The sequence below is a fragment of the Gobio gobio genome (assembly GCF_949357685.1).
Source record: "Gobio gobio genome assembly, chromosome: 22".
In the NCBI taxonomy this organism is placed as follows: Eukaryota; Metazoa; Chordata; class Actinopteri; order Cypriniformes; family Gobionidae; genus Gobio; species Gobio gobio.
The window spans coordinates 30,639,832-30,664,238 of record NC_137118.1 but is presented as its reverse complement, the minus strand read 5'-3'; positions in this window follow the sequence as shown (position 1 = coordinate 30,664,238).

Here is a 24,407-nt window from a genome sequence, read left to right as displayed (position 1 = left end):
AGGTTTTGGTGAAGAGGATCTGGACATAAACCTTCAAATTCTTGTGGTTTGGCTGTTCTTTGTGAATCTAGTTGTTACAGGGGTCCATTGGGGTCAAGTGGAGGTGGAGGTGAATTATCGACTATACTTTCCATTTCTAATCATTGCTTTTAATGCTCAAAACATTTGCCATTTGCTGATGATCTCTTACATTATTTTCTCTGTATTGCTTAACTGTCTGACATTGCCAGGGTTGTCTTCTTTTAGAGGCTGAATTAATGTGTCATTAATAATTGTTAAGTTAGTGTGTGTGTGTGTGTGTGTGTGTGTGTGTGTGTGTGTGTGTGTGTGTGTGTGTGTGTGTGTGTGTGTGTGTGTGTGTGTGTGTGTGTGTGTGTGTGTGTGTGTGTGTGTGTGTGTGTGTGTGTGTGTGTGTGTGTGTGTGTGTGTGTGTGTGTGTGTGTGTGTGTGTGCACGATGCCCTTAGCCCTGAACAGTAAGAGTTTATGTGCTGAGGTTCCAATATCAGCACATGATCTCTTACTTGTAGGGAAAAGAGTCTCTATCGACTTCTCATCACACTGTTTCAAAGTATTCACTTTGTTTTGGAAGATCAACATTTACATTTAATCATTGAGAAACAAATGATTAATGTCACAAGAGGCAACAATAGTTCAGAAAGAGTAAGCTTGAGTAATACACAAGCTAGAAAATAATTTTAAAAATGCAGAAGAATAGAGAAAACTTTTTTTAAGATCAAATTTATGTATTGTAAATACTTTTTTATTTATTGTTGTCTGGTAAATGTTGAAATTTAATGTTCAACTATATATATATTATAAGGCTTAAAAAGATTTGCATCCAGCCCAATAACAAATATTAAAACCAAAACATGGGACATTACATTGTCTTTGGATGCCGAGATCTGATGTAATTTAATTTTCATATAAAAATTTCTGAATATAATTTATTTCTATTGCTTACACAACAATGGCCCACAGATTGTTTTGTGCAACTACAAACTCTCTCCTCCAGAGGGCGACATGTGACCGCTATTTCTTTAGGATTTGGGCCATATTCTATTGCACATCACTAAACATGTCTGCAGATCAAAACTCATTCAGACAAGACATCCCTGTTAATTTAATATATAGGAATTACTCACTTAATTCACCAAAACACCTGTCCTGCTGTCCCAGATGGCACTGGAACCGGTAAAAAATTTATGGCTTTAATCAATTACACATTAAACATATTCTATCACTCTATCCTAATTGAAACTGCTTCTCCCTGTTCCACAGGAAATTGTCTGAGGGGAAAGGAGCATTCATTGGCACTCCACATTAGAATGAATCACTTGGCCATCAGGAAACAAAGTGAATCATCAGGAAAACATTAGAGTGAAATAATTGTATTCTGGTACAGTACACGAATCAATTACAACAGAAAAATAATCTGTTTGTATTGAAGTTTTTAATGTATGTTGTGTTAAGAATAAAGTTTACAGTCACAAATCAAACAGTATCACATGTACAGTTTTGATGCTTTTCAGCAGGCAGAGAAGGAGAAAAACGTGTTCACTTTCACATCTGTCTCTCAATAGAGTTTCAGAAGGAGGGAAATATATAAATAAATAGAGTGAGACTTTGACCTACTTTCCAAAATCAAATCATTCTGTAAATTCTTCCTAGCAAATCCTCACCATGTTACAGTTTCATGTGCGTTCTGGTCACGCACATGAAACGTAATTAAGCCTGCTAGTCACAATTATGCTTCCAGTTGTCGCTATAACACCTGCCCCTTGGCGACCATGGCTGTAGACTGTTACCACGTGCCATCGCTACAGTAACAATCTAAAGCCACGGTCACCATGGAGACAGCAGAGGGGGTGTTGGCATGGTAACTGGAAATAGTGCGATTCTATTGGCTTGTTAGATGAAACGCCATGCCTCCATAGCACAGGACTCCCCCAATACAGGCTCAGATATACGCAACTGTTTGCCGTCACAGCCGAGTATTTCTGATGTGTGCGTGTACATTTTCACAGCGTTTCCTATGAAATCCAACCGAAGTCATACAGATGAAAGGCTAAATCTGGCTAGGTCTGGTAATCAAATGCGTATTTGTGATGCAAGAGCCAGACTTCAGTAGCCATGACTGTAGACTGTTACTGTACTGTTGGACTCCATAAGCAGTAAGCAGTCTAGAGCCAAGGTCATGAAGTGCTGGCATACTGGCAAAGACTCTCATTACAGCCATGCTGGGCAAGACCAGGAAGAATTCAGCTCACTGAGGGAGAGATAGAACATCTACTGCAATTAAAGAGAAGTGTTACAAAAACAGGATTTATAAAACACCTAGAATATATATAAAATTACTTTTAAAATGAATGCCCTTTTTGCCCATGAATGATGCATAAAACTGTTTATTTCATTAGAAGGTTTGGCTATGGTTTGCCCAAGCAGAATATTCTCGGGAACATTGATTCCCACGAGCACCGCTGCTGGGTCAGTGACGTAGATGCGGCTTGAACCTCTTTGAAAGTCGTCCCATTACCTAAACGTTTTTTTCAGTTATATTTTATTATGCATATAACACCTAATACTCATTCATTTTAGTGACTGCCCAATGTTAGACTGCTTAATTGTGTTCAGTTTTGGGAAAGGAGGAAGTAGCCTCCACACTAAACACTAAACGCTGTCCATGGTGCTGAAACATAAGTTTACTGCTTTATTCTAATGAAGGACCCATTTAATATAGCAGTCATGGGTATTTTTTACAGCATTATAGTTAAATATGTGACCCTGGACCACAAAACCAGTTATAAGTCGCATGGGTATATTTGTGGCAATAGCCAACCATACTTTGTATGGGTCAAAATTATGCCAGAAATCATTAGGATATTAAGTAAGATTATATAATATAAAGATTATGTTCTATGAAGATATTTAGTAAATTTCCTACCATAAATATATAAAAAATGTATTATTAGTAGTAATATGCATTGCTAAGGACTTCATTTGGACAACTTTAAAAGCGATGTTCTCAATATTTTGATTTTTTTGCACCCTCAGATTCCAGATGTGTTGCATCTCGGCCAAATATCGTCATATCCACAACCCATACACCAATGGAAAGATTATTTATTTTCTGATTTCAGATGATGTATAAATCTCAATTTTAAAAAATTGACACATATGACTGGTTTTGTGGTCCAGGGTCACATAAATGACTGAAGTTATCAAGTTATTAATCCTAGATTAGTTTTAAAAAGAAATATTTTCCATTGCACTATTCTTCAAACTATATAGTTAGGGAAAGCTATAGGGAGAGTATAGTCAACATTCACGTTCATGGCATATTTAAACATACAATTGCAGTGAATGCTGACTGATATTGTGCCAAACATCTCCTTTTGAGTTCCACGTGAAAAGATACATCAAAATAAGGATGAGTGAATAATTATCATAGCATTTCACACATTTTTGTGTGCACTGTTCCTTTAAGAGTTCAAATACATTTTGTGTACTGGTTAATTCAAAATATTGGTCATTAGTGTCTGCTCTGCTAATTCAATTGTACAGTCATTAATTTACAAAGAATGAATAAAGGTGTCATCAACACTGAATGACAACAGACGTCCACTCTCTTCTTGAACACCCTCGCGAAAAATAAAAGGTTTGTGCTGCAGTCATTTGTGTGCGTGTTTGTAGCTAAGTGCGGGCTGTCTCTTTAAAGGGTTACAGTAGGTGACTACGAATCATCTGCAAAGTGCGCAAGAGTGACGCAGACCTGACTTCAACGCCTGAATACACGTCACAGAATCTGTGTAGAAAAAAAAGGTGAACGGAAACGTTAGGTGGGGGGGGGGGGGGGGGGGGGGGGGTAAAACAAACAAAAGAAAACGACTGTTATAGAACGGCAAAAATAAAATGATGGTTACTGGAGGTACGAAGGAATCAACCGGAAGGGGAGGGGGAGTGTTGCCACGTCCAGCTATTTTAAGCTTGTTTTTTCACTTAAAAATATGGATTCGAATACAATCGCGTATTTGAGCTTGACTGCTTCATCGTTATTTAGTGTGAAGTCTCTTTAAACAAGGAATTTGAAGGAGGCTGGGGGTGTTTCTGCTCCTGTTCAGATACACGGAAGGAGAAATAGCTAAGTGCGTTTTATTCCGAGGATTATTATACGGAATAACTGCATGCTATTTAAAAAGAAATGTATTCTACCAACATCTGGCAACACTGCGCGAGACGACGACAGTCATCTCTACCGGAAATCTCCCGGTGTCACACATTCACGAGAGAGTTTACAGCGAAGATTCGGGTGGTATTGTACTTTTAGATGCTTCACTTACAGCGACATTCAATTATATAACTTGTTTCACTAAATACACATATATATTAATTACAAAAATGCCTATTTAACCTATGTCTGTCTTTCCCAAATGGTTAACACACAATGAGGCAACTGAACAATACATTTTAGCTTCACAAATTCTACGATAAAACGTTTCTTTACAAATAAAAACACTGGCTATTCTTTAATTTAGCCTGTGAAAGCAACCTTTTTCAGCACCAACTGCATTGTCCATTAGACTGTTCTCTTTAAAGGGTCTTCATGCTGCCCACGTGCGAAAAAAGTGAGTCACACTGCAGTAAGTTTCAGGTCGTCTGCAATATGCCGTACATCTTTTAATAAACACGCATTAAAATGTTCTCTGAGGGGAAAACAAACTTATAAGACTTGTATTTTACAACCTTCAGGTAATTTCTAAATAAACTTCCAGGTTATCACTGTGCCATTTTCAACCAAACAGTGTCAAATCACTCTTACCTTGAAATATAGGGGTCTTCGTCAAAAATGCAGTCGAATTTGTGACGGCTGTCCGTTTTCTAGTACTTTGTCTATTAGATGTTGTCGTTCCGGTAGGAAGACACGGTGTACTGCGTAATGAGAAGTTCTTTCTCGCCTGAGTGTCTCCATATGGACCACTGTCTACACTCGTCACGCTCGTTTCGTCTTCTTTTTCCTGGTAGAAACAAGCAGCTCTCAAGCGCTTTTCCATCTACTGTGCGCTTTTTATAGAGATCTGATAGTACTAGTAAGCTGGAGAGGGAGGGGGAACTCATTCACTAAAAACCATCACCTACTCAACTACGCGCGTGCACTACGTCATTGACGGAATTTTGTCAACGGGGCTGCTATTTATAAAGACCAAGGAGAGTTTGGATTCTCACAATGCTCGGTTAAACGAGCACAGAACGATTATATATAGCCTGTGTATGCTTGTTCCTTTTTCTGAACCTGCCAGTTAAAATCTCAAGACTAAAAAATTGTTAAAAACGTTCAGGTCCAGGCAATTATGATTACATGCTGGTTTTGATGTAAGGGAGACCAGGAGCCGTTTTAACACCATTAGTTAAAAAAGATAAGAAAGTATAATTTCACATCTGTTTTATTGAAGTGTTAATGAATGTTAAATAACAGAACTATCGTCTGAATCATAATTCTCGTTTAAACCAGTAGCCTACATAACATCCACACAACCTTTTAGTAGGCTATGATTTGAGATATTCATGGATGTAAATGACAACTATCACCTGAAGCATTGAGTTCTCATTTAAACCAATATATAACATAGGCTACACACAACCTTTTTACCTATGTGTAAATTGGCTTTAATATCATGCAGGGTAGAAACACATTCCAATGTACTTCTACTTGACCTAAGATTGCACAAAATGTGGCATTGTATAGGCCACATTTACCAAATCGATGGCACTATGGTCTAAATATGGTCTGTTATGTTTTAGATTTGTTAGTCTTTAGTTTTATGGATTTGTTATTTGTCCAACTTTATTTGATCTTTTGAATTAAAATATTTCCGGAGTTTTCTTTTTAATTAAACTGTTTAAAATGAATAATTATTATTTTGAACACACAAATTTGATGTAAGCTATACCATAACAAATGCATGCACACATTTCAAATGTTTCAGTTACACCCAACTAGTGGAGTAGGCAGTAAAAACAGCCCTCTTTGTACTTGATATTAATTTCCACAGTTTAAGGACAAGTTGTGGATTTGTAAACTAGCCTACTTTAATTTGATTAGTCTCCCCACTCTGTCTAAGAGAGATTGAACAAAAGCATAGGCTATAGGCTATAGTCTTTTTATTTTCCTTACAGTTATATGTAGCCTACTGTATAATTAATGTAATTTAGAGAAAATAAAATGTTATTTATTTATTTATATTTATTATTCTGCGTAAGCGCGTGAGTCGTGATTCCTCGCGCGCCGTTCCCCCTTTGATTACCTAGCCTATAGCTTTTCAGTGCGGACTCCCTTTTTTCCTGCAAGAACGGAACATCGCAGTCAAATTTCTTATGTTTGATGCGGCATATATGTCGACAGCCATTTGGCTTCTGTAGCCTAATAAACCAATTTAGATTTAGATTTTCAATAAACCGATTTCGAATTTTGCTTTCAAATAGCGCGCAGAATGTCAAGCTTTCTGCGGAGCGCGTCGCTGTCTCCTTCTCGAGTGCGTTTCGCGTTTAGATATTCAGACAGACGTCAATGGGAAGCAAACATAGCAGCAGAGGATTGATCAGCCTTTTGAAATTAATACAAGTGTAACTCAATTCGAAGTCTCTAAGTGCGCCGAGAGCACGCAAATGCGTACAACCGGTAGTCAACGTCCTCATGACCAAATCTGGATAGTGATTTGGGGAACCCTGAGACGTAACGCACATGTCAGACGGGTAGCTCGTATTCTCCCTCCTGAACGTGGGATGATCAAGACAGCGGAATACACCGCGTGCCCCCGCAAAGGGTACATCCCTGAGGAAGTTTGCTGCTTTTCTAACTTTTGCTGTGCTCATCAACTTACTTAGAATATTATAGCAGTGAACATATTATTTAAACAAGAATGACTTGTTTTACCTTCTCACACTTAAGAACGTGTTTTAATAAATTAAGTTAACGACCTTTTTGCATTTTTAGATTTTGACATTATTTGGCCCATTTAGCTATAAACCTAACAATATATATCTTTTAGTATTTTTGAAAAAATGTTGTAAGTAATTTTATTTGCTATAAAAAGAAAGTGCATTTAACATTTCCACTGACATTGCCAAGTAAAACAGATGCAATTATAGGGCCCGAGCACTGATGGTATGAGGACCCTATTGAAATTGCTTGGCCTATTATTATTCTTCTCCAAAATGAATAGCATTTTTGAAGTCCTAAACATGCTTGAAAACTCATGAAACTGCACACGCGTCAGAAGTAGTGAAAATGTACGTCTGATATTTGTTTCAGAATTAGGTGTGGCAAAATGGCTCATTTGTGCCACCTACAAAATTTCAATAAAGTGCCGTTTGCGTTTCACGTACACTAATTAATTTCAGTACGCACATGTAACAGCCCAATACATACAAAAAAAGTCTGTGGGAGCAAGATCTGAAAACCCAACAGGAAGTTAGATAGGTCTTGAGTTTTCACTGTCCCTGGCAAATTTCGTTGTTTCGCCATGAAACAGGAAGTTGTTGTAACTCAGGCATACAATGTCCGATCGGCCCACACTTCACATGTTTTATTAGAGTCCTGGCCTCTGCATGCCAATATTCAGTTATAGTCATAGCGCCACCAGCTGGTAGCAGCTCCTATTTTTATGTACTTAAATGCATCTTGCCCACCATTTCCTAAAGCTACCAGGTGGCGGTGACTTTCATCGCTGCTTGCAGCTTTAATTTTATGTTGACCTTATGTGCTGCAGACAGAGGGGCATATTGGCACACTATATAGGGTAAGTAGTCACACAAGAAAACATGCATATAACACCCAACAGTGAACGTCATTTCACCAAGTGTGAAATGACGCCATCAACATCTTTGTTGATCCTGGAACAACATTCCAATCAAGTTTACAGTTTATATCAAGTTTAGGCTTACAACCAGGGTTAGGTGCTTCTACATCAGGGTTATTCACCTTCATTTCCCTCTGATTTTAGGGATAACTTATGGGTAGGGTAAAGTTTAGAAAATATGTTGATCCAGGAACATGTCTTACTTGGCAAAATCACAGTGACCACCAACCAACACATAATTTAATTAATCAATTGTATAAAATCACACTGATATAAATGAGATAACTTTTACCCTTGTCCTGAGAACACAGTTCAACATTTTGGTTCTAATCTACCATCGTTATATTGTTGACTCTTGCCTGAATATACAGTATAATACAATTTTATTGTGGACACTTGTTTATCCAAAATTATCATAAATATGATATTGGAATGTTAGCTTGGAGGACAGAATTTACAAAAATATTATAATAGTCCTTTAAGAATTATTTGAACACATTTTTTGAAAACAAACCACAACTAAATCAAAAAGACACATTTATTTAATTGGACCTTTGGCTCAAGCCACAGTGCAATACTCAAACATTTGTTAGCTCTGTGGTTTTGGAGGTCCCATTTGTTTAATAAAACCCCAATCTAGTTATTTTACAGAACCCTTTCTGAACTTTAACGGGGAATTTCGGGTGAACACGTGCTTTCCTTTTTGAATTCAGAGCGAAACACACACATCACCAATTGCAGGAAGCTCACCGCCGGATTCAATTAAATTTATTTCAGAGCAGAGGACAGAAAATAACTCTCTTAGACACTGAGTGGGAAGAGTCTTTGGGAGGCTGCATTTACTTCCGCTTCTATTTTCAGAGGCCCATCAGAGCTCCTTTTTTGTCATCTCTCCCTACTCTTTACATCCCTCCATCTTTTGCTTAGTTGATTCATATTTGTTTATGACTTTTCTCCAGAAATGTTTTGTTTTTTTAGACTGTACGCCGTAGACTCCATCCAATAGCACGTGATTTATTTCTAGAACATCCTGACCTCCAAATGTCCTCGTTTTTAAAACATACTAGTGCAGGATTATTGTAGTTCATAATATGGATGAAAATGCATGCACGATTTCAAAGAGAAATTTGACAGATTTTTAGTCACATGCGTGGGCATATTTTGCAATGCACTGTTTGTTAAAGCTTTCGTTAAAAATAACAAGAAGAGATGCTGAATTTTGTTATCTCCTCTCTCTCACTTGCTCTCTATTTCGTTGTCACTTCCGCCCACCCTTCTCATCCTGCTCTCTTCCTCCCTCTCCAATGTAATCGCCCCCACAGAAACTGTCACCTCCCTCCCTCTCTCCCTTTTCTCTCTCCCTGCTTTCTCGCATCTCTCCACATTGTCACTGTATTGTTTCTCTCCCCGCATTTGCAGATGTTCCTCAGTTTGCTAGTGACGCCGATAATTATATCAGAATTTTCTGAAGATTGATTGTAAAGGCGAGACTTGATGTCTGGAGACAGTAACTGCTCCCTCTATCTCTGTCTCCCTTCTCACTTTCCTTTTTTGTGTCTCGCTCTGTATTCGCTGCGCAGAATGCACTCAGATCAATACAAAAAAAGCCCACACCCCTCCCTTATCCTCTGCCTCCCTTCTCTTTTCACCCCCTCCCACCCACGTCTCTCTCTCTCTCTCTCTCTCTCTCTCTCTCTCTCTCTCTCTCTCTCTCTCTCTCTCTCTCTCTCTCTCTGTGACTCATGCAGAAATCCCTGCATGCCTGAGCCCAGTTTGTGTTTTCTCTCTCTGATTGCAAGGCTGACTTGCATATAATGAGGTTTGCCAGAGAGAACAAGTGAAAAAGAAGGATAATCAAGAGGCAAGTGGGTTCTGATTGGTAAAACCCCCTCCACCTCCGCGTTCATTTACACACACACACACACACACACACACACACACACACACACACACACACACACACACACACACACACACCTTCAGACCCCCAAATGCACACATTTCTATTCCTCCTACCACACCCACCCGTATCGCCCAGCACATCCACACACTCTCTCTCTCTCTTTGATACAAGTTCATTCATTATACATCAAAAGAACAATCTGGACCGCTGTGAAACCACAGTGTGACCAATAGCTGTCGGCAGAGTCATATTCCTTTAACAAGATACACATTAAATCACTGCACTATATGCAAGAGTGAAATCTTAGGTGCGTCAACCACATTGCAGTCGGTGACAGAAGAACACAATACATTAGTATAGCTTTACCTGATCTGAGCCTTAAAAATTACTTTCGTAGTGTAATATATTGTATTTAGGTTGTTTTATTCATGCGAAATAATACTATTGACTTAACTTTGATGTTAGAATTTCTATTTAAAATTCTTTATGCCTGATTTTTAGTGCACATAATATAATCACTGTGTACATAATTTTCACAATACCCTATAGACATAATATACACATTAAACATTGAATAAGTTATGTGCTCTAAAAAATAAAGGTTCCAAAAAGGGGGTTCTCAAACCATTTTTGGTTCTTTTAACAATTCTTAAAAGAACCATTTTTCTTTGCATAAAGAACATTTTAATAATAAAGGGAAACTTTAAGGAAATGTAAAGGAACTTTTTACACTATAAAGAACTGTTCAATGGAAAGTTTGTATGAATGTTAGTTCTTCATGTTCATGAAAACTGAATGTTAGTTCTTTATGAATGTTAGTACATCTCTATAAAAGTTCAGTTTGTTGCGTATGGGGCTGCATAGCCGCAGACCAGTCAGGGTGGCCATAGAGACAGAGCGACACGTTGCATAATCTGAAAACCACGCCCACCGGGTCTAACAAACAAAAACCAGAACCAAAAACCCAGAAGTTTTAATAAGCTGTTGACCCAAAAAACAAGCGTTTAAGGACACAAAAGTATATACAGGCAATTGAGACAGAGCGCCACATGTTATATTACACTGAGAACTACACCCACTAGAGGGGAACGTAATCAGCGACAGGAAATATAATATATAAAACTGATATTTGGATATTTGACTTAACAGTGACAAAATGTTTACTGCACACATAGGCATACTGAGTGTCAGGATCCCAAAATTTACCCATTCTTCCTCCTGATGCTTCACGTCTTATTGCCTGTATCACCTTTTGTGTCCTTAAATGCTTGTTTTTTGGGTCAACAGCTTATACAAACTTCTGGGTTTTTGGTTCTGGGTTTTGTTTAGCTTGTTTGCTGTACACTTTGTCACATATCAGCTTAGACATTGTTCTGTTTTTTGTTATAAGTCAGAAAAGACAAGGAGGTCGCTTCACGCGTTGGATTGGATTTAATTCCAATTTAGTTTTCTCTGACCCCATTTTATCATGACCTCGAATTTAAGTTAGGATGCTGATTGGTTATTTGGTCATTTGTATAATAATATAACTACACATTTGATTATTCTGTTTAACTCTTTTTTTAAATTATACCCGTTCATCCGGATCCCAATAACACTTCGAGTCTCGCACCGGCCAGGTTTACAATCTCTTTATCACAAACTCGTCAGTCTTGGTCATTAGACAGAGGCGATTAACTGATATCCTAGACGGCCCTGCTCCACGTTGTGTTACAGTACACAGGAGGCAGACACAGACGTAACAGGTAATGGTAGTTTATTTGACCTCAGTAGAGCAGATGAAGTAACACAAGTCAAGTCAAGTCAAGTCAACTTTATTTATATAGCGCTTTTAACAATGTAGATTGTTTCAAAGCAGCTTTACAGTGTTAAACAGGAAAATAATGCAGCATAATTTTATTCAGCTGTATAGCCATTCTGGAAAAACGAGCAGACGAGGAACACAAAGGGAAGGAGACACGCTGGAGACAGGTAAGTATGCGAAGAGAAGTCCTTGAGGTAAGCATAGCACAGAGTATATGCGAACGAGGCCAGACATGGAGTGCTGTGTGAGTGTGTGTATTATAGTGCTGGTGATGAGTGCCGTGATGAGGTGCAGGTGATGGTGATCAGTACTCAGGGGATGGTGTGCGTTGTGATTGGTGGAGGTTGGAACCTGACGTGTCTGTGACAGTACCCCCCCCCCATCCCCCCCCCCTCCACGGCCCGCTCCAGAGGGCCGAGAACCCCGACGCCGTGGTGGACGTCCTCTACCCCGCGGTGCTGGTTTCTCAGGGTGACTGTCGTGAAAGGTCTGGAGTAAACTGGGGTCTAAGATGTCGTTCCTCGGGACCCAGGAGCGTTCCTCGGGGCCATATCCTTCCCAATCCACCAAGTATTCCAGCTGACCACCACGACGTCGGGAGTTCAAGATCTCATGAACCTTGTAGGCAGTTCCGTCCTCTAGGATGAGTGGAAGGGGGGGTTCGGCGGGAACCACGTCAGGTCCTGTGGGTGAAACAGGGATGGTGAGCTTTAAGTAGTGACACATGGAAAGTGGGGTGTATACGATACCCTTGTGGAAGACGGAGTTGGTAGGTGACTGGATTGACCTGCTTGATGATGGGGAATGGGCCAATGAACCTGGGACTCAGCTTTTTCAAGGCAGATGCATTCTGATGTCTCTGGTTGATAGCCAAACCATCGGACCAGGCTGGAAGACAGGAGTGTCAGACCGTCGGAGGTCGGCTACCATCCTGCGTCTGCGCAGGGCCCGTTGCAATTGATGGTGTGCTGAGTCCCAGACCCTCTCGCAATCTCTGAACAGGTAGTCCACTGCTGGAACGTTGGAGGGTTCCCCATCCCAGGGGAACAGTGGAGGTTGGAAGCCGAGTACGCACTGGAACAGGGTGAGTCCTGTGGTTGACTGTTTCAGCGAGTTTTGGGCGTACTTGGCCCAACCCAGGAACTGGTTCCAAGAGTCCTGGTGGTCATGACAGAAGGTACGTAGGAAGCGGCCAATTTCCTGTACCTTCCTTTCCGTCTGCCCGTTCGATTGTGGATGATATCCCGACGTCAGGCTAACGGCCACACCTAGGAGGGAGAAGAACAATTTCCATACTCTGGATATGAACTGGGGACCTCGGTCTGAGACAATGTCTTCTGGTACTCCGAAGTATCTGAAAACTTGGTTGAAGAGTGTTTCGGCTGTCTCCATGGCAGTAGGCAATCCTGGAAGTGGGATCAGACGGCAGGATTTAGAAAAACGATCAACAACTACTAGGATGGTGGTATTACCGTCTGAGGCCGGAAGGTCAGTGATGAAGTCCACTCCTAGGTGTGACCATGGGCGTTCTGGAACGGGCAGAGGAAGGAGTTTCCCAGCTGGCAGATGACGAGGAGATTTGGAAATGGCACACTCCCTACAGCCCTGCACATACCTTCTGACATCCGAAGCCATCCCTGGCCACCAGAAGCGTTCTTTAAGCAACGAGAGGGTTTCATTGACCCCCGGGTGACCAGTACCAAGTGACGTGTGAGCCGAGTGAATAGTGGAAGTGCGTCGTGTCCGTGGGATGTACAACAAGCCTGGTGGACAGCCCGGCGGAGGGTTCGTGGAGGCATTGGAGGAGGGGATAGTTTCTTCAGACCAGGTAATAGGACTTACGATGAGGGAACTTGGAATAATGGGTTCTGGTTCTTCGGTTTGTTCATCAGGAGCATGAAGACGGGAGAGAGCATCAGCCTTAATATTTTTTGTACCTGGGCGATAAGAGATGGTATAATTGAAGCGGGAGAAAAACATAGCCCAACGGGCTTGTCTTGGGTTTAGTCTTTTGGCTGATCAAAGATATTCTAAGTTCTTGTGATCCGTTTGCACCAGGAACGCATGTTTGGCTCCCTCCAGCCAATGCCTCCACTCTTCCAAGGCAAGCTTAACAGCAAGGAGTTCCCTGTCACCGATGGAGTAGTTGACTTCCGCCGGGCTGAGCTTGCGGGAGAAGAAGGCGCATGGATGGAGTCTACTAGGCGTCCCCTGCTGCTGGGACAACACCGCTCCCACTCCAGTTGTGGAGGCATCCACTTCCACGATGAAAGGCTTTTCTGGATCTGGATGGACGAGTAAGGGAGCGGTGGTGAAGGCTTTCTTAAGTTGTTCAAAGGCGTTGGTGGCTGCCGGGCTCCAGGACAGAGACTTGGGCTTATTGCATAGCATACTGGTGAGTGGATGAGTGATCGAACTGTAACCTTTAATGAAACGTCTGTAGAAGTTGGAGAATCCGAGGAAGCGTTGGAGTTCTTTGATGGTTGTGGGTTCTGGCCAGTTGGTGATGGATTCCACCTTCCTCTCGTCCATCCGGATGCCACTGTGGTCTATGTGATAACCCAGGAAGGAAACTGATGTTTGGTGGAATGAACACTTTTCTGCCTTGAGGAACAGGTGGAATTGACATAGACGGTTGAGGATCTCCGCAACGTGTTGGCGATGTTCGGCCTGGCTCCGGGAGTAAATGAGTATGTCGTCAATGTAGACTAGGACGAATCGATGGAGAAACTCCCGGAGCACCTCATGGATGAAATCCTGGAATACGGAGGGGGCGTTTACCAATCCATACGGCATGACGAGATACTCATAGTGTCCAGTAGGGGTAATAAAGGCAGTCTTCCACTCGTCCCCCTCACGTATCCGGATGAGGTTGTAAGCGCTGCGGAGGTCCAGCTTGGTAAACACAGTGGCACCACGGAGATGTTCCAGGGCCGCTGGGACGAGAGGAAGGGGATATCGAAACTTGACGGTGATTTTATTGAGAGAACGATAATCGATACATGGCCGTAAGTCCTTTTTTGCCACAAAGAAGATAATCGTAAATAGACATGGATCCTTGTTTTAAATTATAAAGTTTCTCACCAGCTGAAGAATCTGTGATCGGTTTCCCAAACACTTCCCGGAAGTGGGAAATAAACGCTGAGTAGGATTGCGTTACTGCGCCCTGTTTTGACCAGATGGAATCGATCATCAATGCTTTGCCGCTGAGCTGAGAGATGATGAATGCAATTTTAGATGTGTCGCTCGTGTACAGGTGCGGCTGCATCTCCAGGACCAGTGTGCATTGCAGTAGGAATCCGCTGCAATCCTCCGCCGATCCTGAGTAGGGCGCCGGTTTGGCCATGGGACTTGCATACGGAGGTAGTGAAGGAGGACTGTTGACAGAGTTGCTGGTGTTCGCTGGTGCAGGTGAAGGGACAGTAACTGGAGTGGGTGGTGGAGGAAATGTGCGCCGAAGCGCATCCACCAGTTCTTGAAAGGGATCCGGCTGGCTCATACAGGGTCTTCTGTTTTGGGTCCGGTCTTCTGTTACAGTACACAGGAGGCAGACACAGACGTAACAGGTAATGGTAGTTTATTTGACCTCAGTAGAGCAGATGAAGTAACACAGGTGAGTTAACTGGTTGTAGATAGACGTTGAATGGATGATAGAGATAGTTACTGTCCTTTGCTTTGCAGATAGATGAACGTTGGAGCTTGGAGATCGCTGGAGAACTGAGGAGCTGACTGGAACACACCCACACAGCAGACGAGGAACACAAAGGGAAGGAGACACGCTGGAGACAGGTAAGTATGCGAAGAGAAGTCCTTGAGGTAAGCATAGCACAGAGTATATGCGAACGAGACCGGACATGGAGTGCTGTGTGAGTGTGTGTATTATAGTGCTGGTGATGAGTGCCGTGATGAGGTGCAGGTGATGGTGATCAGTACTCAGGGGATGGTGTGCGTTGTGATTGGTGGAGGTTGGAACCTGACGTGTCTGTGACACGTTGCTCATTCTAGAATATTTTATTCAGTCCCCAGAGATCTGAACTTACTTAATTAATGCAAGACTATATCTAACCAGAGGCCATGCACATTACCAGAACCAAGCAACCAACTTAATTTTCTATAATGGTAACTTTACATAATCATGCCGTGGTTTCCCACGTATACGTAATTAGAATAATATTTCAATAAGCAGAAGGTTGAGGCTCAGCCTACTGTATTTAGATTGGTCTAACAACATTTTGTTGTTCTAAAAGGAAAACCCATTAGGTCTACTAGCCTCTACAGTATAATTATACGTAACTAATGCCAATGTGTTAGTTAGAGCTCTAGAACATCAGTCTGGTGTGCCCCTCTGCTTTACCTAACTATGCTCTAGTCCGCTACTAACCTGAGCATAGATTTGCGGTGTTATGGATTTAACGTAATCTGGTAGAGTTAATAATTCCAGAGTAAGTCAGAATAAATCAATGTAACAATTTATTATTAGTCAGGTAAATGTATCATGCCAATTACATAATCAATTCAAAGATAATCAAAACATAACATCAGATGGATACCTGACAATTACATAACACTGAGTGTCTAGAACACACTCAGCATTACGGCAGACCTGAGTAAAGGATCGCGCCCTGACCCTCCTGCAACACCCCTTAAATACTCAGACCAAGACAGAAACTTCTTTCAAATATTTGCATTAATCAAGTCCTGTAGACCTGTAATTTACCTTATTAAGGACAGGAGATAATATGCAAGAAAGACCAATTCGCAGAGGACACACCCACAACAAAAAGCAAAATATCTCTAAACTCTTAAAACCTTTGTTACCTTTTAGTTTACTTTTGTGGGAATGAGACCTTTGTACCAGTCGCACTGAGACGTTTCAAATGATTCCAAACACGTACTGTATAGTACTTGTTCACAATAACCCATTTCGATTTTGGGTGAATTTCAACACGTGGAGAGGAGAGATGAGGGTGAGGGGGATGAAATGTAAATGAAAGGGTCATGAAACCCTAAACCAAATTTTCTGAGATTTTAACAGAAGTATGTGTGTTGAAGATCATGGAAGACAATGTTACCATCTGTTAGTTTTGAATGGAGGAGAAAACTAGTTAATTTTAAACCTTTTTGCTCTATTTTCAACTTACTGGTTTAAATTCGTCTTCATGTCAACGTCATATGCTGTGACGTTTTCTCGTACTATAGTACGGCGATGACTAATCGATATCTCATAATTATTCATGAGACTGCGTGTCTTTGTCCTATGAGGAGACGCGTTGCTTAATTCATGACAGCACGCGCTTAATTATTCATGACAGCACGCGTTGATAGGCATTTTCCTCTGACCGGCGCTTCAAACAGTGAGATCGCACACAGTAAGTGAGAGATGCATTAATGGATCAAAAACAAGTGTTTTTCCGCTTTGTATGAGTTTCTGCGTTGCCTATGTTCTCTTCAGTAGATCCTGAGTCTTCACACAAACGCAATTCATCCACACTGTGAGTGTAACCGCTCTTTACGGCCATTTAACCGACCAAACGGCTTATAAAAACTCCACAAAATAAGCCTCAAAAGTTATCAAAGGTATGCAACAGTGTGTTTATATATATTTTCGATGCAGAGAACAAATTGCGAATGGCTGTGCATTTAATTGTCCATTGAATTATAGGTGTCACAGGATATATATGTATTTGTGGACTGCCCCCCCAGACCAGAGCCAATTAATGCCTGCCTTGCTTTGAATAAATAAATAAAAAATTACAGAATTCATATTTTCTCATTTTATTTGTCTTATCTCATTATTTTTGTGTGTATAATGAGTAAGATAAGGCTAAATAATTTTTAATAACTGTATTTAAAAAAAATAATCTCATTCTCCCGCGTCTTGCGAATCTCAAAGTATCACGGTAGGCCTACGTGTGTGGACTTTCTTCTCGTTCTGTTCTACGCGCTGAATTTAACTAAATGGACATTAGTCGGTTTTTTAATAAACCCACCACTAAAAGTGTGGAGTTTTCTAACTCTGACACTTCAACTATCAGTTCCACCTCTGCTACTACTGACACAGCAATCGAGGCCACATCAGCAACCAGCAGCACCGCCACCGTGTCAGCGGAGATACCCGCTCAACCTGCCGCATCTGGATCTGGATCCATCAATGACCTCGGGGAGAAAGCTATTGGGCCGAAACAGCCCATGCATTAAGTCACCTCACACTTTCTTCTTTCCCTAAGCACCTAATTGGAAATGTTAATCGTGCCTTCTCTGCATTTTACTATCCCAAGTTCCCATGGATGGAGTACTCAGTGTCACTGGATTCTGTGTTTTGTTTTTGCTGTCGCCACTTTTCTTCAAATATTGCAAGATAAGAAGCAGACGAAATATTTACAAAAGTGGGAGCTCGGAACTGGAAAAAACTGTCGGCTGACAAAGCACGCTTCGTCACAGGTACATTTAAATAGCATGAAGATGTGGGAGAGCTACAAACAGGCTGGTGCATCAGGATCTGTGGCAGCACAGCTGTCACACAGCCATCAAAGCACAGTAGAAAAAAAACAGACAATACATGTACAAATCCGTGAATATTATAAAATTGCTTGTTAAATTAGGCCTCCCTTTCCGCGGATATTGTGAAGGAACTGATGCAGAAACAAGGGGGAATTATTTAAGCATATGTAATTTGTTTTCAAAATACGACACTGATTTCGAATCCATGCAGTCCAAATATTTTAACTGCACAAGCGGAGACTTTCAGAATGAAATAATTGCATTGTGTGCAGAACTCATTTGTGAAGAAATATCCAAGAAAGTACATGAGACGGGTTTTCTTGCTGTTATCGCTGATGAAGCAAAGTCCTCAAAGACTGAGCAACTTTCTGTTTGCATTAGATACACAGAGGGACTTCAGATCAAGGAGCGATTTATTTGCTTTGTTGACTGTTCCAATTCTCGCGATGCTGCTGGGATTGTTTCTGGTATTAAAGAAGGATTGCAGTCGTGTGGGCTGAAGGACATCCCCATAATTGCTCAGACATATGATGGTGCTTCTGTAATGTCGGGGCATTTGAGTGGAGTTCAGCAACGAATCAGAGAGGAATTCCTCTTTGCTGTGTATGTGCATTGCATGGCACATAAGCTGAATCTCGTACTTGTTGAGTCATGTACAGTGAACAGAGATATTAAAACGTGTCTAAATGTCATTGACAAACTGTACTCCTTGTTTGCAGAGCCAAGCAACCATTGCAGGTTTCTAATGATGCAAAAGACACTGGCTCTTAAACCAAAGGAGCTAGTACAGCAAAGTGAAACACGATGGGCTTGCAAATATAGGTGTGTTTATGCTGTCAAATCACAATATGCTGCCATCACTCGCTGTTTGAAAGAGATGGAAGAAGAGGGAGAAAAGTGGTCTTTGGACGCAAGTGGGTTGTATAACCACATGACAAGTCTCCGCTTCATTACGTCCTTAATTGTTCTTGAGGAAGTTCTCAGAGTTGTACATGTAACACACAAAAGACTGCAAGGTGCAAGTACAACCATGGCTGATGCGGCCTCAGCAGTCAATAGTCGGCATCGGTCCTTTACTAAGCATGTATGCAAGGCTTAAGATTCACCCTCAGCTAATGACAGCTGAAATGGATCTTGTGAAATGTGCAATCCCATCGTCGATCACCCTTAAAAAACTTCAAGATGAAGTACGGAAGGATAGATATCCAAACTTTTACCGTCTGCTGCAGCTTGCACTCACACTGCCTGTTGGCTCTGCTACGTCAGAAAGAATTTTTTCAGTTATGAGAAGAATAAGAAACTGGCTCCGATCTGCAATGGCTCAGGACAGATTCTCGGATCTTTCCCTACTGCACATAGAGAATGATTTGACTGCAACTCTATCAAAAGAGAAGATAGTGGACATCTACGCATCTCGGAAAAAGAGGCGGCTTCTTCTGCATTAGGTAAGATATTGTAATGTCTGAAGAATGACAGACAAGGGAGGCTCTGTTGTTTATGAACTTTAATCGGAACGAAGAAGAACGCTGTCACACAAGCGCACCCATCTCAACTCTCTTGCTTTTGTTCCCGCACCTCTGAACTCCCTGTGTTACCCTATCACTGCCGATGCAAAACAAAACAGCATTTCAAGAGTCTGTGTCAAGAGCGTTTTTAACGCTACTCTTTGTATACAGTCCTTGTTCATTGTAAATGTATTTTAAATGCAGAATAAATTATATATAAATATATGAAATATGGTATTAAAAAAAAATCTGAGCTTGTGGTCTGCCGGTTGGTGGAGCACTGATGACCCCCCCAGCACAAAAGTGAAACTCTGCCTATGGTTTCAGTCTTAATCGGCTATTTAGTAACAAAGATAATCATGTTTGTGTGTTATATTTTGATATGTATCTTTAATGTTTTACTGACACAATGCTAGAGTTATTGTGTTAAACCCTTTGTTTAGCTTCATTATTCTCTGTGAATATTTAAGTTTTATGCATCTAGTGCAGATATTATTTATCTATATTGTGGATTATATCGTTTGATACTTTGAATCCTTTAAACAGTCATATTCAGTACAATGTTACGCAGGTATTATTGCCAGTCACGTTTATGTACACGTGACACCGCCTAGCGGCCGTTCGTATGCTTTTGACTGTATTGGTAGTTAATGCATCCGTTACTAGTATTGGAATGTATGTATATGGATATTTATTTCATAATGCTATTATTCATAATTATGATTTGTTTGTTTCAGAACCACACATACACATACCTACCAGCATATATGAGTATATATATAATTGGGAAATTGTATGCACATGCATACTGCAACAGTTTATTAAACACCCTCAATTAAGTTATTGGTCTGGTTCCTGTGTTCTGACCGACACCCGGGAGTGATGGCCACACAACAGTAGATCCAGCAATAGAAGTAAAATACAGTCCTTTTAAGTCTCCCTAACACAATCCATTCATTCAAGCATCTGTGGGATGTGCTGAACAAACAAGTCCAATATGGAGGCCACATCTCGCAACTTACATGACTTAAAGGATCTGCTGCTAACATCTTGGTGCCAGATACCACAGCACATTTTCAGGAGTCTAGTGGAGTCCACACCTCGAAAGGTCATGGCTGTTTTGGCAGCAAAAGGGGGACCAACACAATATTAGGTTATAATAATGTTATGCTGTGTGGTGTATACACTGATTAGGCATAACATTATGACCACTGACAGGTGAAGTGAATAACACTGATTATCGGCCAAATTGTGATGGCTAGACGACTGGGTCAGAGCTAGTGAAGGGACATTTGAACCGAGGCATCGGAGCTTATGTCGAGAATAAATGGGCGTGCCAGATGAAGCCCCGATTCGAGGCTTGTGTTGTTAACGGAGAAATCACGTGACCAATGACAAACGAGGCCTCGGTTTGTGTAAAATACGTCCTCGGTTCGGTTTGAGTGTCGCTTCGGGTTCGAAATTCACTCCACCTTGTGGTTGTTGTGGCGTTCCAGGGAAGTGTCAGGAGAAGTAGAAGTGTGAGTGTTAGAGAGTTGTGTCATTGTCATTATTGTGGTTCATATGTGTTAGGGCTTTACATTGTTACATTATACTATTATACTACCGTATATTCTACTACATTATTACTATTAGGTTAGAATTTCTCTAAAAGAGTTTTCCTCTATTATTAGCTGTCCTTTGGCATCTGCTGGATAGGTTGATCACAGTAAAAATAAATAATTATTTAACAGTGTGTCTGACAGTTGTCAGACAGAGAAAGATAGCATACACATTTTATTTTATACCCAGGCAATGGACAAATGTCTGCTCAGTTCATTGGCTCAGGATTAATGGATTTGTCTGCTATTTCTTTGCACTGTTGCTCTGTGTCACTAGTGAGCAATGATGAATGTAGCTTCGGCTAATGAACCTTTTGGTGAAGCAGTGGGCTGCGAGGTCTCAGTGGTTCAGGAAGCCTCGTTTTGCCATCAGAGCATCTGCAAAACGGCAGCTATCTATCAAAAGTTATTTAAGAAAGGAACAGTGATGAACCGGCGACAAGGTCATGGGTGGCCATGGCTCATTGATGCACATGGGGAGCGACGGCTGGCCTGTGTGGCCCGATCCAACAGACGAGCTACTGTAGCTCAATTTGCTCAAGAAGTTAATGTTGGTTCTGATATTAAGGTGTCAGAATACACAGTGCATCGCAGTTTGTTGAGTATGGGGCTGTATAGCCGCAGACCAGTCAGGGTGCCCATGCTGACCCCTGTCCACTGCCGAAATGTGTATGTGGTATTCCCTGGTGGCTGTGGACTCTTTCAGCAAGATAATGCACCCTGCCACAAAGCAAAAATGGTTCAAGAATGGTTTGAGGAGCACAACAACGAGTTTGAGGTGTTGACTTGGCCTCCAAATTCCCCAAATCTCCCCCCAATTGCATGTGAGGTCCGATCCATGGAGGTCCCCACCGCAACTTACAGGACTTAAAGGATCTGCTGCTAACATCTTGGTGCCAGATACCACAGCACACCTTCAGGGGTCTAGTGCAGTCCATGCCTCAACGAGTCAGGGCTGTTTTGGCAGCATATATATACACTGATCAGCAGGGCTTGACATTAACACCAGCCAGCCCGCCAAATGCGGGTAGATTTCAGCTGTGGCGGGTAAGGCAGCCATTCCCACTAGCCACTTTGGCGGGTTGAATATAATTTCAGCCTACAGCCAAATTAAATGCCAAGACCGTCGTATCACAAAATGATAATTCAATTACAATCGCGCTGAATGACACACAACTGAAGCGCTCTCTCTCTGTTGCACGCGCGATCAGTTCTTGCGCCTTAATAGTCAAATACACGTGTACACAGTCAAAATGTCCATTGTGTCAACATGACACCAAATGGCGTGTTATCTGTACGCATTTTGAGCTATCCGCATGTATGTCTACGCCGTGTGATTCTGCGTGTATGTGTACGCCGAAACGAACCATCATCTCCGCGTGTATGTCTACGCCGTGTGATTCCGCGTGAATGTCTACGGCGAAACGAACCATTATGTGTGTGTGTGTGTGTGTGTGTGTCCACAATGTAAATGGATTTATAAACATACTAAATTATGTTTTTTTGAAAATGTAAAAATGCAGAATGTTTCTTGTGATGGGTAGGTTTAGGGGCTGTGTGTGTGTGTGTGTGTGTGTGTGTGTGTGTGTGTGTGTGTGTGTGTGTGTGTGTGTGTGTGTGTGTGTGTGTGTGTGTGTGTGTGTGTGTGTGTGTGTGTGTGTGTGTGATGGGTAGGTTTAGGGGTAGGGGCAGTGTAGGGGGATAGAATGAAACGGCGTTGATAAACACGCTAAAAAACGATTATGCGTCTTGATAGCATGCCAAAATGGCAAACGAATTGGCGTGTCATACATACGCCATTTCATGAGATCAGTCTGATTGTGTGGAGTATCTTGCATAAACACAGTCGGTTATGGTTTAAGTGTATACGTACAGTGGTAATAACTGGATATGTGTCAGAATATTACGTCCATGCATTCAGCAGCCCAATTAAATACCTGTCTCTCATTAATGTTTATCAAACAACTACAGATGTTAAATAAATGTATACATTAAATAAACCTACTCTATCTGAAAAAAAGTTTTTTTTAATTTATTATTGTTTTTGTAATTTGCTAATTTTCTTATATAGCCTAACAAAAATAACTCTTATCATACTAAATTTCTCATATTAGCCTATGCTCATATTGCCCACCCCTTACCCACCTTGATTTGGGTGGTCACTCTGCGTTTGAAAGTTTGAAAGGTTTTTAAATCTTCGAAATCAAGTAAAATGACTCAAAAAGTAAAAAAGTAATTTAAGCATGCCAACGTCAATTTTAATCATGTAAAATTTAATTTCCAAACAGCAAAATTGTGGCCAGTGAAAATGCTGAGTGGCTTGTAACTTTGGAAAACCACTCGCCACAGTGGCTGGTGAGCAAAAAAGTTAATGTCAAACCCTGTTGATCAGGCATAACATTATGTCCTAATATTGTGTTGGTCCCAATTGTGCGGCCAAAACAGCCCTGTTTGTGTCGAGGCATGGACTCCACTAGACCCCTGAAGGTGTGCTGTGGTATCTGGCACCAAGATGCGAGGCGGGGCCTCCATGGATCGGACTTGTTTGTTAAGCACATCCCACAGATGCTTGATTGTATTAAGATTTGGGGAATTTGAATAGAAGCTTTATTGTCATTGCAGTACAAAGAAATTATAGTGCCCCATCTGATCAGTGCCAAAAAAAAACAAAAAAAAGCACACAAACACACAAAACAAAAGTCCATAAGATTTAATAAAAATTAAATAAATAACACTAAATGAATAATAATATCCTGTATCGCCTCCCAGAAGGCAGGAGGTTGAACAGTCCATGTCCAGGGTGGGTGTTATCCTTTATTATGTTGGGGGCTCTGTGGGCAGCCAATGATCTTTCCAGCAGTCTTGATAACTATTTGCAGAGCCTTCCTATTTGAGTGCCACACTGTGAGGCAGTATGCAAGGACACTCTCGATGGTGGAGCGATAAAAAGTCACCAGCAGATTTCTCCACAGATTGGTTTTTCGGAGTGCAGGAAGTGCAACCTCTGCTGGGACTTCTTCACTATGGCCGTTGTATTGTCAGTCCAGGAGAGGTCCTCGGAGATGGTTGACCCGAGGAACTTAAAGGTGGAGACCAGCTCTACCTCATCGCCATTTATCTGTAGTGGGACTAAATATTCCTTTTCCTCCAAAAATCAATTACCATTTCCTTTGTTTTTCTTGGTATTCAGCTCCAGGTTGTTGTTGCTACACCACTTGGACAGTGCCTGGACCTCCTC